The sequence below is a fragment of the Plectropomus leopardus genome, chromosome 21, assembly GCF_026936395.1.
Source record: "Plectropomus leopardus strain MGB_pleo_1.0 chromosome 21, ASM2693639v1, whole genome shotgun sequence".
Taxonomy (NCBI): Eukaryota; Metazoa; Chordata; class Actinopteri; order Perciformes; family Serranidae; genus Plectropomus; species Plectropomus leopardus.
This window is the reverse complement of record NC_142196.1, coordinates 18,145,209-18,164,958: the sequence shown is the minus strand read 5'-3', so window position 1 is coordinate 18,164,958 and position 19,750 is coordinate 18,145,209. Positions and strand designations below refer to the sequence as shown.

At 39.8% G+C, this 19,750-nt stretch overlaps 1 protein-coding gene across 12 annotated transcripts in view; it reads left to right on the top strand.

The window, feature by feature from the left end:
- The window catches only part of LOC121960821 (sickle tail protein homolog), a 136,231-nt gene that overhangs the window by 34,589 nt on the left and 81,892 nt on the right, over positions 1–19,750 (top strand). For 2 of the 12 annotated variants that reach the window (XM_088072094.1, XM_088072093.1), the window contains exon 1: positions 15,764–16,192. The exons of the other annotated variants lie outside the window; for them this stretch is intronic. The gene's annotated coding sequence lies outside the window, so the exon portion shown is untranslated. Of the gene's footprint in view, positions 1–15,763; positions 16,193–19,750 lie in introns of those variants that run through there. 12 annotated transcript variants of the gene reach the window in all.

Sequence of the window (19,750 nt, the reverse complement as noted above, 5' to 3'; positions counted from 1 at the left end):
GCACGAATGTGGTTAATTCACCCAACTGAGGGGTGTAAGCGGATGCAAAGCCTCCCTCAGGGTTTACTCTCAAAGACTCGACAGAGAAATCAATATGTCTCCACCTCCCCTCTTACATCCTTTTGCCCTTCAGGCAGCAAACGTGATGTAGTGTGTGTGTGTGTGTGTGTGTGCGCGCGTGCGTGTGCGTGAGTGTGCGTGCGTGTGCACGTGCGTACGTGTGTGTGTGTGTGTCTGACTGTCTGCGTGGGAATTAGTGAATGTGCAAAAATGGCCGTACGCAAAAACTGCTAAATATTCACACACTTTTATCTCCGTAGTTCAGATGATACAAATTGAATCTCCCGCTGTGTTTGTTTCTTTCACACCGACAAGTTGTTTCAGGGGAATGAAGTTTTCATTAATATTACATTAATATTTAGTGTTGCTGGCGGTACCCATCTGCGATCATTTAAGAGAAGAATATTTGGCTGAGGTCCTTCAAATATTTTGTGTCCATGCAGCATACAGATTAGGAGAGATTTTCTACCAAAACTGAGTGCAAGGTTAGGTTGAAATTGAAGGAGTAGTTTGGCATTTTGGGAAACATACTAATTCACTTTCTTGCCGTGAGTTAGACAAGAAGATCGATGGTATGGAGCTGAAGCAGTTGATTAATGTAGTTAGCATAAAAGCTGGAAGCAGGTGGAATATCAGGCTGGCAACACACACAACTACATTTGTTGAATGAGTACACACACAAACAAAAGTATTAAGCAAAAAGGAAACCCACAAAATGTCTAATTCAATATTACTAACTTTTTCCAGTGACTTTATGGTGCAAACAAAACAGTGAAGCTAAAGTCAGGTTAACTTAGTTAACACAGTGTTTAAATTACTGTGTTGAAATTCCATTACTTTTGGGGGCAACTAGAAATGTAACGGCAGGACGGCAAAATGAAACATGTATGACAATGTGTTGCTGTGATGCTGTTGTAATGTTTATAGAAATTGTAATAAAATATACAAAGTTAAATAATTCCTAGCTATTATTTTAAAGACAGAGAGTAAAAAAAAGAGTATTAAAATGGACTTTTCTTGCCTGTAACTTGCTGGGTCAGCATAAAAACTGGAAGCAGAGAGAAACTGTTTGCCTGGTTGTATGTATTTTTCAGCTTGGGTTTTATTTAATTTAAAACCTTTTATCTGCGGAAAGTTGTGGTCCTGTTGAAATAGTTAGAACCTGTAGCCCCAGACTAGCTGTTTGTGCTAGCTCTGTGCTTCAAGTCTTTATGCTAAGCTAACTGCCTCCCGGCTCCAGCTCTACATTTGCGCACAGACATAAGAGTGGTAACGATCTTTTCACCTAACTTTGCAAGAAAACAAACAAGTGCATGTCCCTAAAATGTTGAAATGTTCCTTTGAATAAAGCAACGCTGACAATGAACTTAATAGCTGAGTAATAAACCTCTGTGTGGGTGTGTAGCTGTGGATCACATGATTCGTCATGTGGAAGTTACCTCCTACTGTACACTATCAGATGATGCGGACATGTGATGTGGATGAGTACAGGGATGAATATGGGATAAAGACAAAGTGCAGGTTTCACCATGATATTACAATAAGTGATTTCTACATTGCTGGTATCAATATCTAAAGATCACATTACTGAGATTACAGCACTGTTGCTGCTTTCAATTTCGTTCCTTTTGCTTTGACTGATGGTGTGTTTTCATTACCCCAAGCCATGGCAGGCATGAAAGTGAAACTCTGAGGTTCTGGGTTTCAAAAGTTTAAGACCTACTGACCTTTAGCTGACGCCCTGCGGCTAAATGTCCTCATATAAATCATATCAAAGATAACAATGAAAAGAGATATCAATCCCCACCCTAAAATGTGTCCGGAGATTTGTGTGACACCACATTCTTTCTCCAGCTGTTTATGAGCTTCCACTTGGCCATAAACACTATAAATCCAACTGTTTCTTGTCTTTCATAAACTGGAGCTTTTAAGGGCATTACTTGAAAGCATAGTTGTGGTTTTTGGTCAGGAAAAGGAACAAGTAGCAACACAAAAAAAAGTCATGTCATTGTTGAGGACAGGAAGGGCACACTCTGTGTTTACTTCTCGGTTGATCCTTGAACTTTGGAAAGGGTTTCAGAATCTCTGCTCAGTAAATGCTGGTTGTAAATTCAAAAATAGAAGCGTCATGCATATCTGAAGCACCGTGGTAATTTTTAGATTTTCCTCTCGACTTTAGCCTGTTGTCTTTTTGTGCCGCTTTAGCAGCTTTTACTGCTTCAAAACTGCCCTCATCTGTCCCAGTTTCCAACACCTAAAGTGACAACAGACTGTGAACATACAGTATCTGGTTTGACAGTCACACAGCTCAGCAAAGGAGCAGGATAAAAGGAAACTTTCATTTCTCACGATGCACCTTGTTGATCTGTGATCCGATTATAGGACTGCACATGCAAAAACAGCTTATATCTGATACATTTCTCATCTTAAGGTCAGTGTGTGTCAAAAATTAACCTTATTCTGTCTGCCAGAGACAGATCTCTTAACCATCATCCTTTCTTTGAATATCACTTTTCAGCTGGAGGGGCCTTTTAAATTCTCAGTGGCCATGTTTTAATGTTGTGGTGCACTTACATGCAGAAAACAAAGATGGAAAATAAGCTCTGAGACGCCTGGGTTGGGAATTTGCGGATCCAGCAGGAGCAACACATTACCCTTGTGTTTTAGCCAAGGCAGTGGCTCGTAAAGATTATTGATGATGTACACCATGTGATACGAGTGCTGAGCAGGATGAGGCGGCATTAAATCTCACTGATGTATAGACCTCTTTTTCTCTCTCTCTCTCCGTCCAGGGAGAGGGAGAGGCTGACAGATGAAGAAGAGAAATTAAAAAGTTGCAAGAGGAGAAATTGCCAGACAAAGCTGCTCCATACTTTTGTATTTTTCTTTTCTCTCTCTCTTTTTTTTTTTTTTTTTAAATCTTGGCTGCATCAGTGGCATTTTTGGTTCAACTGTGTGTCAGTGTGTGTGCGGACTTGCAGCTACAGTGCTGAGAGTGCAATATGCACTTCAGACAGGTGCATGTTTGAACGTGTATTTAATAACGGTGCACATGGAATGTGATATGCTAAAAGCGTGTTTATCTGCAGTTGTAGTTACCTTTGTGGTTGTTATGGAGGTTTTATCGACCCCTCTTTCTGTACCCAGCAGCAACTTAGCTCTGCCTCTACATTATGGCTGCTAAACCTGCTGCAATAATGAATAATGGCTCAAGTGAATGAGCATCTCTTTTGGCAAAGGGCGTCATGTTTGCAAGACAGACACATAAATTGTATTCACTCTAAGCAACTGTTGCCATGAGGGAGAGAAGCCCCACCTGTTTTCAGTGTCTGTCTAAATATGAAACTGATAACTCAGGCATTCCCCTCTGTCGGAGAAGTGTGTCAGTGTTTGCTCACTTAAAAAAACTCTGCATTTATTTGCAAAGACAAACTGTTCCAGTTTCTGCACAAACTCAGTAGCTTGTGTGTGGTTTTGCTTTTAGAAATGGATGCCAGGAGTCAAGAGAGGCTTTTTTTTGTAGGAGTCTGTAAATGTTTATGAGCTGTGCTGCTTCAGGCCTTCAGTAGCGAGCGTGATGAGAAGAATATTCATAACAAGGAGAAGTCAAAAAGACTTTTCATTGCCAGAGTGAAATATAGATTGTATAGTATTTGGATTTTAATAACCGTTTGTTTACAGTGAGACCTCATCTATGCCTATCTCTGCACCAATGAGGGCCTAAAGCCAAAGTTGTTGCATTCATTATAAATTAATTAGAAAGATAGAGAGTTAGGGTGTATATCATGGTGCTCCCAATCAGCAGCGGAGCAGCAGTGCACCGTGCTTGTTCTTAAAGGGCGCAGTACTGATATCAGATGCTGCAACATCCTACTGGTTAATAACTGTGTGCACAGGCAAATTCAGCCTTATCCAAAAATAATTGAGACAATTTTAAATGTACCTCGTTTGCCAGCACAGCAGAGAGACATTGTGCTATAATTGTCGAGTGCTCAGCAGGGTCTCGGCCTGTCGTAGTTAACATAATGACTGTCAGATACGGAGAACACCCTCGCTCCTGCTCTGAAGCCATTAAGAACCCCTGTGTCCCATGTGTACTGAATTATGAAGTGTTGTGCTATCGTTTTATCTCAATTATTTGTCTGACTTTGCTTTTTTATTCCTCTTGTGCCTCTGATCTGGCAACAGCTAGTTTTATTCTAACTTATTTTTTTGAAATCATGCTTCAGGCCCAGTTGTTCACGAATATGAAATCTGGATAACAGCTGATCAAAATCGTACAGTACAAAGTACAAATCCCAATGTAGGTTACTTGCCATGTAAGGAATAGCCAGCATGGGGTCACATGAAATGTTTTTATTTGTAGAAACAGAAAACAGCATGAGGGATTCAATTGTTAGAAAGTACTTTTGACTACTGTCATTGTATTTACTATAAAGTTATAAAAGAAAGTTTAAAATTAAGTAACTTTGTTTCATTTTGACAGCTGTTTGAGCCATATAAAACACATTTTTGTTTTACTCAAGTGAAAGGCTTAATAGAAAGCATTATGTCTGCTTTGTCTACTCTTTCACTGTAATAGGGAAACAAATCAAGTGCAAAATCTATACATATTTGACCAATGTAAAGTTTTCATTTGCATTTTGTCCCTGATATCCACCCTGAATCTACCCCTCTGCTGGAATCTGTATTTTTTTGGATCAAAGCTATCATAAAAAAAAGTTTTGAACAAGACATACTAAAGGTTGTCAGCATCAAACAAAAAATACTTTATTTTAACTTTCATCTATCACCCTATAATAATGACAATGACACAGTCAGAAGTGGTTTTTAACAAACAAACAAGTGACTCCACATTGGCTTTTCTTCATTTTATTTATATCCTACATTTGGATATGTAGTCCCATTTAGATGACATTTACAACAAAGGTTTGTATCTGGATGAAGGTGTTCAAATCCAAAGTGATTTTGAATAAACGGCACAAAATTAAGATGGATGATTTTATCCTTGATTGCAAAACATGGGATTTTCAAATTCAGATCACTCTGAACCAGATTCAATCTTTTGAACAACTGAGCCCTGAATTTAGATATTCAGACTGCCTGTTTTGTAGGTTGACATGTCGGCGCAAGATGTGCAACAGCGGAGATGTAAAACATAGTGTGCTGTTCAATACAAAAGAGGTAAGATTTATTCCTGCTGCTCTGCACTTATTGCAACTTGAAATAAAACAGACTTCCTGGCCACATATGGAATCTCTCATCTTTTGATAGTGAGCAGGTTTCCTACCACTTCACATAATTACACCTCACAACACTTAAGTCTTTGACATCAGTGAGAGTGTGGTGAGTTTCTTCCGCTCCACATTGCAGAGTTCAATGGCTCCTGGCATGTAGCGCCCCCAGCTGTACAGCTAATAGGATTTCAGGTTGAACCTGATTCATTATGCCCACACTGGAGTCTCTGTCCCGGTGAGGGTTTGTGCCTCTCATGCGGTTTTGTCAGAGTTTAATTTGACGTTTATTCATTTGATCCCTGCTAGCACAGCTTGTTCAATTAGACTGAGACTAGAAACTTTTTGGCAACTTACTTTCCCCTGAAATCTGAAGCGCTGAGATGGGTTTGACAGCCACCCTGTGCCTCTGAGCATCTTTGGTACATTCTTACAGTATTAAATACTAGAAACATTCAATCAGGGATCAAATGTACTCGCCTCCACCCCCATCCTCTCTTAAATCTGGGGATTTTTCTAAAGGGGAATAATACAGTTTGGCTGCATGATGAAGTCATTGGTAAGACATGCTTTCCAACTAGGCAGCTAAAGCCATCATGAGACTGACGCAGCATTTTAGCCTGAGCTGCGGGGAGAGAATGACGGGGATTTCTGCTAAACTGATGTCAACAGCTGGAGGTTTAATACTTCACAGAAAACTGGGATGCACGCAGAATATTGTGACAGCATTTGCTCCCAATTTTTTTTTTTTGGTTTCACTTTTATCTCCAATCCTGCCACGCTTATTCCGGTTCATCATAAGAATTAAATCAAAAAAGGGGTGAATGTGTTATCAGTTTAGGAGCAGTGGTAGCTGGATGGGAGCAAATTTAATAGACCATTCAAGCGAGTGACAGGATAAAAAGATTTAATCCCTTTTTGCTATACTTTTGATACTGCGCTGAGTGTAACAGTGAAAATACATTTTAAATCTGATTATTTTGACTGTGCAAAAGTCAATTGTTTGCATCCATTATTTGCAGAGTTTGTTTCTCTGCTTCGATTGTCTCCTTGAATTAAACTCAGCCAAATAACCATCTGTCATGATCTTTCCCAGCCAATAGTTTTGCAAGACGCCCAACAGAAGAATGTAGATGGGTTTTGATAGGCATCAGAAACTCTTATCTAACATCCCCTCTGTTATATAATGTTTGATTTCTTATGACCAAGGAGACTGAAGAAAAAGACAATGTAAGGCAGAACAGGCAGGATGCATTCTGGCATTACAAAACCGGCGGTGAAACAAGGATAAAAATCAAACATCATTTTAGAAGCGTGGCAGTGTGGGTTTTTTTTGCATGGGAAGAAAGCCTTGTAATATCTTTCATCTGTGTCCCACCTTGGTAATATCATAGCTACACTAATACATTAACACATGCACAGGTGTTTGCTATCAGGACAGATGATGCATGGAAGTTTGTGGTTGGTGACACTGTGTGGATGTGTGTCTGTCCCTGCAGGCTTGTTGTTTTCTGAGAACAGATGCTGGGCTGCTGGGATTCGGTGATGGCACTGACCTGTGCAGCTTACTGCAGACTGTGTGTCTAAACTTTGTTTGAGCATCCTGAAAGTTTCAGCACTCCGTACTGGCCAAGTTTATTTTGTCCTCGAGGCTCCGAACGGCCACTGCAGACCTTTCTCTAACTCAGTGGTTGACTCAGAAAAATGTTCCTTGCGTTGGAAAACATGCAATAAAAAAAGCAGTATTTTATTATAATTTGAAGATGATGAATTCTAAATTTGCCTCCAACATTTGACCAATAAGAGATTCATAGTTTTACTTCACGACAACATTGTTTTTTGATTGTTGTGATGATCGCTGGGCCGTGCAGAGATGTTTAGAGAGGCAGTTGCTTGAAGGTCAAAAGGGTTAGAACAATATTTTAAAACCAACATAATTTATAGAATAGCCTGTTCAATTTCAGCAACTCATATTGAAACAAATTGTAACATGGGAATGTTACACCATACTGCATCATACAATTGTCATTGTCCTCCATATGATCAAATCAGAGGGGTCATGATAAATAGATGAAGATTAGAGGAAATTATTAATTTTGTAATGTCTTTCAAGCTGGTTTTCACTTAGAATTTCTCAAAAACTGCAAAGTAAAAATAACTGAAAATAGAAAGAGACAAAGTCATTGTCACCTTGAACAGAAATCCTTTTGAAATTTAATAAAAACCTATAAAGGATTTTTTAACATGAAATTATGAATATGTTATAATGCAATTTCAGGTGGCTTTAGCTTTATATTTTTCCAAAACTGCACAGTAAAACCATATAAACCTTTGTCTGGTCATAGGCAGGGTCATCCTTTCAGTTAACCCATGAAGGAGAAGTTTTAATAATAATAATAATAATAATATTACTACTACTATTGGATTTCATATGATGTGTGATATAATTTTGTTTTACCATATATATAAAACGTAAAATATATTGCTGAGATACAGATCTTTTTTCATGCTTTCTGGCTACTTTAAGCACCCATTACATTATAGACAAGCATCAAAATTCAAGTGGCAGCTGGTTAATGGGATGCTCACAAACATGATAATGGCTCACTTGAACCCAGTAGGAACCAGTAGTCAACTCTTCTATTAAACTTTTATCATACAATTAATACATAATTTGAAAATAATGCTGATATTATAAATATGATGTGATAATCAATCATACATATAAATGAACCATCTAAATGTCGCTGCTGAGTCTCGGCGTTGTCCTGTGTCACCACAGAAGGCAGGTCATTGATGACATTTCACCTGCAGCAGGTCAAAGGTCATCAGCTGACTCAAACTGTCTAACTGCAGCCAGGTCATTTTATTTATAGCTAAATTATTATCAGTTGTTAAATGTTCTTCTCGATAAGGGCAATGGGTCAAAAAAGTAGCCTCAACAAAAGGGCACTTTGGACATCAAGCAGCAAAAGGGCAGGTGCTTCAACACCCCTCTGCACATGCCTGCATGATGAGAGCGTTATGTGTTCCTCACATTAATTTGCACTAACCTGCTTATTAGTAGATGCACTTTAGAATAATTCGAGTTAATTTAGTTAACTGTTGCCGGAAATGATAATTGAAATGGATTAAAAAGTGTAATTTGGGCATGAGACATTCTGATAATTAGATTACAGAGTTGGACGTTGAATGATGGGTTAATATCAGCAGACTAAAAGCAGAATTATTGTGAATTTCACAGATTCATTGTAGATGTATAGACCGCTTCCCACTGTGAGCATATGGAGCCATAGAAATGCTGCATGAAGCTAATTTTTCTTTTTACTCTCCTCGCTTGCTCTCTTTATGCTCTTGGAGACAGAATATTAATTGTGATCGGGACCAAATGCTTCTCAGCGCCGCCTATTTCATAACACATTTGTTTGTTGTTGTGTGATCCCCTGAAATCCTTTGACAGGCAGGCAGGGAGCGTCTCATATCAACGGGAAGTCAAGAAAGGTATGCTAAGTTGCTGATTGAGACCCACAGTTCACAACGCGACAGCTGGCAGTTAATTTGTTGTGCAACCAGCAATCATCAATTATTCATTGTTGGAACATTTTCCAGAGTAGCAATAAAGGATGCTTTTAACGATAGGCAAATTACTTATATCTTTAGGGCCGCTTTAACTCCAGATTCCTTGCAGACATGTTTTGCATAATAAATATTTTGAAAGGCAGATGCAGCACTGCAGTGAGCTATAAAACCCTTGCTTATGGGGAAAGCATATTTGTTCATTTTTCTTGGGACATTGCATAAAACATCTTATTAATATTTTAGTGTCATTATTCTTGCCCATTCTTAATGCATTATAGTAAGACCAATAATTCTTATGTTGCTCCAGGAGGCATTGAAGTGCACTTATGAGAAACACAATTAAGCTAAATGCTTTGTATTACTCTATAAACCCGATTAGGAATCACATTTCTATGACAACACCAAAAATTTCTTTACAGTTATTGTTTGCTCGGCTGCACTCGCAATCATTTGAAAGTGTTACATAATAGCGTACGAGAGACAGAGATGAAGTGATGGACAGATGTGGAGCCAGGTGGGAGCGGAGACGAGCCTGACCTGACGGGTTCACTGCCCAAACCAGCTGGTGGCTTGGCATTATTGTCAACTGTTTCACACACGCTCACTGTCGAGGGGTTATTGACAGTTGAAATGATCCTACTAAGCACTCTAGTCTTCAAACACAGTTGTTAATAGAAGCATGAAATGCTGGAAAGCCAAAGTGCACAGAGGGCATGTAAGTATTCATAACAGAATCAGGACCCAGCTGTTAGAGGTAAGATTCTTGAGGATTAAAGGCTTCAGTGTTCAGGTTTTGCATCACTGTCTAGTATCTATTAATACTTTGACCTAGCTGGTGTGGTATTATTTTAGATCTAGTAATCGTAATTATCTAAAAATTGCACAACAGTAAAGCTTCTCAAACTCTGCAGTCAGAGATTATGTCATACAGCAAACTGTTCATCCGACATCCGTTTACCTTGGCTCTCTGCAATATTCTGTGGTCAAGTAACCTACAATAGGCTTTTGTGGACATGTTGGCCAAGAATGGATGTCCATGATTTTAAGGACTACAGTAAGAACCGCAAAGGCTCGACATATGGGCCATTGAACCAATAATGACTTAAACACCAGTGTGTTGTTTCACAGTAGTGCTAGCCTTTACTGTTTCACATAATGAATGAGTGAGCGTGTGTGCATGAATGTTTCTGTGTGTTTATATAATTTGATCACATTGGTGACATTCAGTAGGCATTTTCTGCATTTGTAATCTGGGATTAAATCACTGCGATCTGACAACTAGCTGTCTCACATAATTCCCAGTTGGTTTTCTTTGAAATCTTTGACTTTCTCAAATGCCTCCACGGTGAATGAATAATTAAGTGTGTTATATACTCAGGTTTTAGTGAAAATGCATGTGTTTTGGAAGTACTGAGCATACAAGTGGATAAATGGGACTTGGATTATAGTGCATGAGTTGTGTTCGATCTGTTAATGTTTGATTTAGGTTTGCTGTTGTTAAATGGAGTCCCTCGTGACTTAAATTCATCAAGAATTCTCTCCATTTTTGGGTTGTTTGTTTCCTACAGAGGCATGTGAAAAAACAAATTTTTCTTCACACTTCGTGAAACGTGAAAAAGTGAAGCTAATTCTAGAAAACTGCACATTGTGTGTGATGGTTGCAGGCAGTGTGAGGGCATTTTATCTGCATTTTGGGTCCTTTTGTTCTCCCTTTAATTTCATTCTTGTAGTAACTGATAGCTTTACTCTGGGACGTCCTGAAAGTAGGTGTTGAGTGAGAAAAGCACTTTTCTGATTTATTTTAGTGAGATACGTCTTTTCTAATGTGTTTCTGCTCAGTTTGGGATTCAGACCTCTGAATTTTCAGATTGCTCTGCAGCCTAACTGACTCTGAAGCTGGCACTCAGCCTCTACTTGTTCATCTCTGATACCTTTGTTGATACCCAGTCTTGCCTGTCATGGTTTTTGCTTTACATCTCTGAGATTGTCTGACTGGAAGACCATCATTCTGTGGGTATTATACACATCACATTCTGTCAAGGACGTAATCTGTCTAACCACATCTTCACGGATGCTGCCACTTGCATTCAGGCATGTGTGTGTGCGCCCATCCAGAGACGGAGAGCCCAACAGTCAGACAGACAGGAAACACAGTCATGTGACCCCTCTGACCCTCTGTGCTATGTTCCCCGGGTGAGTTATGTCTCATTGTTCCTTTCTGTCACTGTTGCAGCGAGCCACGGGACAATCAGACTGGCCTCATAGTGCCACATTCACTTCTCCAACCCAGCTCTGATCTCACACCTCTCACTTCACATTCTCATTACTTCAGGCTGTTATTAATTTATTTAATCAATATCTGTTCAACTTCTCCTACACAGAAACCCATAATGGCAGTTTGATTCACACAGCTGTACATCAAGATACGAGCATGAGCGGTGGTATCTCTGCAGACTCAGATGTGTTTGTGACGGGTTAAATACAGGGTGTAACTCACAGTGTTGTGCATATTTACATAATATATGCACCGTCATCATCTTTCATCTGAAATGGGTAAAGTCATTAAATCAAATCTCCAGTGAGATTTCTCTTCATGCACTTTCAGAGTGTTTGACGCTGACTCAGAGATCATACTAGACCAGTGGCTCCATTGTGGCCATCGGCTAAACTCTCCAGCGTCCCTGCTGAAGATTATGAAACTGGCTTTAAAATAGAGAGCAGCAGCTCACCAGGGCTTTGGATGATTTGAGGCTAAATATATGAAAAGGCAGCTTGGTCCAGGGGCTAGAGTGGGATCTGGGTGGATGGCAGCCAAGGCCTTTGGTGTCTCTTTTTTTTTTTTTTAAACTCTGTATCACTTTGGTAGTAAGATGCCCTGTAAACCAAAACCTTATGTGAGCCAGTGAGACACTGGATCCAAGGTTCTGAGTACTAAAGTGAAAATGACTCTGCAGAAATACATTTAAGCGTTAAAACTACCAAAAAACTAGCCTTTCTTTATTTATAATGCATTTTTTAATCAAATGAGCAAACTCCATTCACTGATCAAGGCCATGAGATGTGGTTTAATGGTCTGAAAAATATCTATTAAAAATTGACCCTTTTTGTAAACTTTAATTTTATGCAACGCATAAACCAAAGACTGTACAAAGAACACACAACATAGAGGAGATCTTAACAAAAATATCACATACTTATGCTTCACATCTTTTTCGTGAGTAGCTTTTTTTTCTCTTGTTACCAGACCATTTCTTAGATCAAGACTAATCTTCAAACTCAACAGAATTAAGTAGTTTTTTTAATGCATGTATAAATATTTCGAAACCCTTCCATGAATAACTTATACAAATGTATTAAAAGTTAATACATGCCTGATAATACACTGTGAGGATGTATTATGTTTTACTTTATATCAATTATTCATAACTGCTTATATACAGTTAAAGAGACATTGCGAGTTTTTCAAAAGTATTTTGGGGGATTTTGAGAACCATAAGATGAGAGAAATATATTTCTGCTATTTTGGAGAGAAGGCAGATATCTTTATCTCCGATATGTCCAACGCTCAACCACTCACACCAAAACAATCTTGATTAATAAATAGCACGACAGGTAATAGAAAAAAAATGTGTATTTTTCTTACTTTGAGGTGAACTGTCCCTTTAATGATATCAAGATTGTGATAACTGCTGAACCTTAATGTTTTCTGTATGTGGATTTCAGCAGCATATCCCGATAGACATGTCAGCATTACAGTCTTTTTCAGCACACCCAGCAACAATGTAACAGCTGGATTAAAGTGGCCATATGACAAGCTGTCATGTTGGATAACAGAAGCTGTCGCAACTCATCCGGCTCTTTTCTTATGTGATATGACTCATCTTTACTGAATTCCACCAATGTGCCTCGCACAATTTTTTTCTCCCAGTCTTTCAAAAAGTTTTTTTTTTTTTTGAAAAACTGTCTTTGATCCCATGAAGCTACTGAATCTCTTTTCCTGAATCTGTTGGCATTCGTGTTACTGAAAGCAAACTGCCTGTCATTTCACTCTCTCTTTACTCAAGTCGCATTAAACAAGCGCAGTCGAGTTTGGTGTCGTCCAAGGCGCACAGGTGGCTCATTCACTGAATGACTGCAGGATCGCTTCCTCAGTAGTAGACTGGCACAGGCTGAGGGTGCAAACTGAAAGGCTTCTGGTGTAATCCTCACCTGCTCCCTCACTGTTAAATCCCAAGTGTTTTGATTTATTTTGTCTCACCCTCTCCATTTGTTTGGGTCTCTTTCAGCAATGGAAGGATTTAGCACTAAGGGATTAGTCAAAGTGTGCCTTGTTTATACTGTTCATGCAGGTGATGTCAAGGCATTTCCACTTTCACATGGCATCATGAGTTCATGAGCACATACAGTTTCACATATGCACAACTGTATAAATATTGCGCTGTATACAGTTCACTGCACCTGCCTGCTGTTATCTGTTCCATAAAAGACTCTTTGCTCTGAGTCAACATCTCTTTCTCATTCTTTATTATGTGACTAAAGCAGCATAAGAAATGGATGCTGATGCACAAAGCCTTCATGCTGACACACCTGAGCTGCAGAGGGAGTGCGCATTTTCTTTTTTCATGTTCGTGCTGTTTTGTGGCAACCGCTGCTTTGAAGTTTCGTTGTTTTGTGCATCTGAGCCCCTGAACAATGAGCCACAGAAGTGAATGTCCACATTGTGTCTGTCAGTGCGGGGCTTTTCTGTGCTTGTGTGCACAAGAGGAGGGGTCTGCAGAGGAGAGCGGCCTCCCAGCTTCAACACATGGTGCCCAGACTAAACAACAAGATGAATGTTTCCTGAGTCCAACCTGGCACGGAGACACTCCAATCTGCCTGTGTGGCTTGACGGAGTGACTGAATGAATCGTATTCAGAGTGGAAGAAAAGATAGGTTGTAGAGGAGGAGAGAAGAAATGAGTGGATAACAAAGTTGAGGAGAAAGGTTTGGTTTGCTTATTTGAAGCTTTAATTCCAGGACAGCAGCACCAGTTTAAATAACCCCAGTTTATTAAAAATCAGCTCTGTGGTTTTGATCTGCAATAAAAACATTGTAGTCACTAAATTAATGGTTGAGCTCTTGAAACGCAGCTTTGTCGCTAAAAAGAAGTCAGACCAGGCAAGTTATATAACTACTCAGACCGTTTTTCAGGATTTAAAGGGATACTCCACCAATTTTATCACGTTCAGTGTACTTGTCATGAGGACTACCACTCAGCATGTAAAAACAGTTGTATGATGTCTTTTGTGGCTCTGAAGGGTGCTCTTTAAAGTCAGTAAAAATAACCCTTGATGATGTCATTTAAGTGATCTTGAAGTGGGCTTGGAAACTAGAAAATTTAGAATAGAAAGCCTGAATTGTAAACAGGATTTCATAAAATGTGGGTGTTAACCATGCATTAAGACAGATGGAAAATGCCTACAAGTAGCATTATGGGAAATGTAGGATCCACTGTTAGTAGAGATTGACTTATGCTGTAAGTGAGGATATCTCGGCTGTCGCTGCTTCAATTTTGGCCATTCTTTTTTTTAATTGGCCTCTTTTTAAGTACCCCAATGGTAAGCGCAATACTGAACCAATGGAGTGCTCCTTTGTCACATTTCCATATCAGCCAGTACAGTGAAATTATTACTAAATTGTGAATGCACATTGGTTCAATGTTGACCTACAGAACTTACTGTGTTTGTGTAGTTTTCTTGCATATTTAGGAATTATTTCCAATATTTTAGGTGCTCTCACTTTTAGTTTTATCACCAAATTAACTAAATTAACTGTTGGCTTATCTAGAACCTTTTTTTCAGCTGTTTGCGCATCCAATTCCTGCTACACTAGCAATGTCACTATGTTCATAGATCTCAGTAATTAGTTTGGTGAGTACAGTGGTATAGTAGCCAGAAAAGCCCAATACGCCAGAATTTTCCTTTGTTAAGAACTATTGTGTAGGATGTAGTGACATCTAGAGGTGAGGCTGCAGATTGTAAATAACTGAAACTTCTCCCATTTACCAAGCATGAAGGAAAACTACGAACAAATTTGGCACTATGTAGTGTGTTTGTTTGTTTTTCCATACTGGGCTACTGTACATACAACATTGCAGACTCTATAGAAGAGGACTCGCTCAAGATATAAACGGCTCTTTCTAAGATGAAAACTCAACAATTCTAACAACATAATATATTATATGTACTTTTTACCAATATATCTGACTAAATCTTATACACCAGACCTTTAAGCTTCTCCTTAGACTGTCTGTATTAGCATTTTAATCCACTTCACTTCAATTTTGAACATGTTTTTTGCTCCCTAAAGCTTTATCTTAAAAGCAAAACATGTGTTTCAAGTTAAACCACCTGAGTGTCTCATGGTCTTAACTCACAAGGTGTCACCCCCATGTGATGATGGAACTGTTAACAACACCAACAAAAGCTCAGTGTGCTGCTGTCAACCTGTCTCCTCCCACACGTCACCTTTCACCTTGCTACTCTGCACCCCCACATCACACCTCCACCCTTTTTTTATTTCACTCAAAGCCTGGAAAGAGCTGGCCTGGCTGTGTTTGGCTTTAGTCAAACAGTGAATTAGAGGCTGGGGGCTTTGGGAGAAGGGGTTTAGGTATCGTGGTGAAAACCTTTGGCAGACTATGGGGAAAGCGCCTTGTTTTTTTGAGACAGAGCTCTGGGGCTCTCTGGGGGCTGCGATGGGCTGAGCCTTGCTGCGGTTTGTAACAACAAGCTGTTGGATTTGGAGAGAAAGTTCCAGACACACCCCCAACCCTTACTACTACCCCCCTTTTCCTACTGAAAAAGTGTATCTCTCTCAGTAGAGACACTCAAGCAGGAAGCCCCCTCCATGTTCAGCCTACCAGCTTTGCTCCCATCCTCCGTCTTCAGCTCGTAGTTTGCTCCTTCCTCACTCTTCTTCTCCTGATTGAGGAGTGCCAGTTCCTGTAGCGGCAAGAGGTTCCCTCCTGGTTTAGAGGGAACACACATAAACGTCTACATGTGACAAGCTCCAGCTAAACAATGGCTGTTGGTTGACGGAGAGGAGGGGGGCAGAGGGGCAGCGGCAGTTTCTTGGATGGCCTGATTGGAGCATAAACAGCAGCCCAGGAAGTGCTGAAGTAAGAGAGAGAGAGAGAGAGAGACAGGGAGGGGGAGCAGGGGAAGAGTGCAGATCTGCCGGGAGAGAGCAAAAAGTTTGGGACTGCGACGGTGTATTGGTTAGTTTGTGTCACTGGTTGTGTCCAAGACTTTTTTTTCTATCAGGACGTACTGAATTAGGTGAGTAGCTGCACACAATAACACACTCACGCTTTCTCACACAGATGTGAACGTAAAACAGACAGATGCTCAGTCACACACTTAGTATTTACTACACCCATTTTCTTCACTTTCTCTTCCCTCTTTAAGTTCAAACTATATTCCGAAGCAAATATTCTTGTGTGACTTGACAAGAGACTAGTTGTTAATGCACGCGATGTCATTTTTACATTCTTGGTTTTTGAATGGCAGTCAGCGTGCTGTTGTTAACGTGTGTGCTGTTTGCTGATGGTTTCCCCTGCCTCTGAAAGCTGCTTGTTTTGCATAGCTGTTTTTGTGGTGTCTTGAACTGTAGCCAGCCATTCAGTGTGTGAAGCAAAAAAAAAAGGGGGACCATCTAATGTGTGTGTGTGGCTGTGTCTAATTAAGCTAATGGGGGAGACGAGTGGTGAGGGTCAGACCATGAGAGGCTGAACTTGAAAACATCTCGGTCATTTCAACAAAACACAGTCCTCTACTATCTGACATGAATCGTCTCAGACTCAAGCACCCTTTAGAACTTTTCTTAATCTTTTTCACCGCCTCTGAATCTCCCCTTTTTTATACATCACAGAGTGGTGACATTTGTAGATGAAAGTAGCTGATTGCAGATCAGATTGACTGTAGATTTGGCCATGTATGGCGCTGTTTGCTCTCTGGATCAAATGGATTGTTAAATTTTCCCACTAGGGGAGATGCTGCATTCCTCCTCTGAAAGTGAACATCAATGTCAATTTTCAGCTTCAAAGACACTGTGTTACTCACATCGCAAGCAGAGCAGTAAACAGTTGTAAATAATGATCTCTTTTTATCTGAGAGCTATGCCTACCAGTGACTACTATTTCACTAGTTTGTCACCACACTGCCAATAAAATAGCATTTTAAGCATTTTAACTGCCTTAACAAGCCATTTTTCCTGTCTGGAGCTCTCCAGCACTGCTGGAATTGCTTTAGCTTTTTCCGCTGTTGAGTAGATTTACATCTGGAAAAGACTGGCCTGCCCAAGCACAAGCAAATGGAAAAAATGAAGGTTAATTTCGCATTCATTCACATGCAGTGTTTGATATAAATCTCATTTAAAGTGCAGGTAAAGCAAAAATAAATATGTGTAATGAGTGTGTCACACCACAGAAAAATGTGTCAATTGAAATTTTGATTTAAAAAAAGTTTATAAAATTGGTTTCAAAGTCATGAAAAAAATTAACGCTATTCCCTGCTTGTTGCATTATATTATATTTTACTGTCAGTTCACCTCCTGTGTATGAGCGGCGAGTGTGTGACATTGCACAAGCCTTCTTAGCTGTTTCAGTCTAACTAATACATAAATAAACAAGTGTGCCAAATGCCACAGTCATATAAACACAAACAGAATATCCGTTACTGACTTACATTTCAGTCGTTTTAGCCAAAATCAGCTACCTGGCTGCAAGCAGTTACTGCTCGCTGCTGTGTGTATGTGCATTGTGTTAATGTTAGCTGCTATAAGCTACTAAATCAGCATGTAGCATAAGGCACCATATTTATGTTTAACATACTTTACAGGCACATAGCACATTATCCATAGGCTATTATAATATAAATATTCACATATTAGTGCCAATTGTCTATTATTGTATTTCTTACATACTCAGCATACTATGCATATTTTATTTTTTAAATATTTACATACTGTGCGAATTGTTTACTATTACTGTATTTCCATTATACTGTTATAGAAAATTTAGTTATATTTTTATTTCTATATGCTTGTGCTTGTACTTATTTCTGCTTGCGATAATTCTCTATCAAATCAGAAATAAAATATTTCTGATTCTGATGCTGATTCTGATTATTAGCTGTTGAATGATAGTCTGTCTCTTTCTTACTTCTGCTCTGGGTTTTTATGTTACTTAACTACTGATTTAACTGCTAATGAAAGTCTGTAGCTGCTTGTTGGTTGCACTTTGGCTTTGAGGACACGTGTGCTTTGTGCCACTGAGTTAGCTGCTAACGAGAGTCTGTAGCTGTGCAGCGGCTTGCTTTTTGGCTCAGGCTATGTGTGCTTTGTGCCACTGAGTTAGCTGCTAAAGAGAGTCTGTCACCATGCAGCGCCTGTCTTTTTCTTTGGCTTGGGGTGTGTATGTTACTGTGTTACTGGATGTGTGTATTTTGTGCAAGTGAGTTAGCTGCTAGTAGTAGTAGCCTAGTAACAGCTCGTTTTTCATATTAATAGTGTGGAAGAGGGGCTAAGGATGGCTCCTGTGCATCCTCGAGCAGGCTTTTAGGTCTAACCAAAAAATCCTTGACACAGAAATGGTGATGAAAAACAGTTTATCAGTCGAACTCCTCTATGCAGTAGGACACAGTTCCCAGTCTTTTTTTCCCACATTTTTATCAAGTAACATTTATAATTTGTTTATAAAAAAAAATCACTCATTTTGTTTTACCTGGACCTAAATGTCAATCTCAGTATAAAAAGTCTTCTTCTGTTTTTTTTTTTTTTTAATTACCATCAAAAAGTTTAAATGATTAGTAAACGTAACATCCTGACAGAAAAACTTGTTAAAATACAGATTTCTTTGTTAAATATTTTCTTTTTTTACTGGTGACAAAGTAACACCCTCCAGCAGCCAACCAATTAGCCATTTTTTTGTATTTACTTCTGGTTTAGGACAGTAGAGTTTCCATAACTCTGCTTTTTGGTAGTCAGGTGTTCAGTGATAGGTGTGATTTGTTGTGTATCCTTCAGCAATGAGTATATCAACCTCAGCTCCCCCGTTGGGAGGGAAGGTAAACTGGTTTGGAGAGGAGTGCCTCGTCAAAAAGACAAATGAGCTTGCACCCTTGCACCCCCTCCACGGCCCCCGGACCTCATCCTTCATCACTTGTTCCGGTGCTCTGACAGTGTTAGACTGTCTCTCACAAGTTTTCTCTGTGCTTTGCTGATGTAGCAAGTTGTCAATTTCTCACAAGACCAGAGGAAACTGTTATTAACTCTAAGGCAGTGCTTTGGCTGCCAGTTTAATTCAGCTGAGCTATTTGTCTAAATGCTAGCATATGAGGTGCAGTGATTCTGGCAGTGTTTTTACAAGAAAAGGCAAACAGTAGCTCCTGACCATGTGCGTCCGTTTGTCTGATACCATTACGAGACGCTATGGTTACATGCCGATCACTTGATTAGCTTACTGGACCACGCTCTTGCGTCAGGATCCAGACATAAACGAATCATGTCTGGATCTGAGCAGGAGATCAAGCACTAACCTGGGCCATATGTATTAGCTGATGCAAATCTGTGGCTGTGGAGTTTGATGGCTGCCACGGGACATTGAGCTCGGTGGAAACACACCTGGGCCAGTGGCATGTGGCCGAGCAGCGCGGAGGCCAGGGGGAGTGGGGGGGCCCACCAGGTGTTTCTCTTGCAAGCTGTCTGCACTGTCATCCCTCATTGGGCCCCGAGCCAACTTGTGCCACGTCTCATTGAGCTTCAGGGTTTGATCAAACCTCATTACAGAGCTTTCATTTCAGCTCCTATTGGTGGTTGAGTTATGGATGTGATAAAAC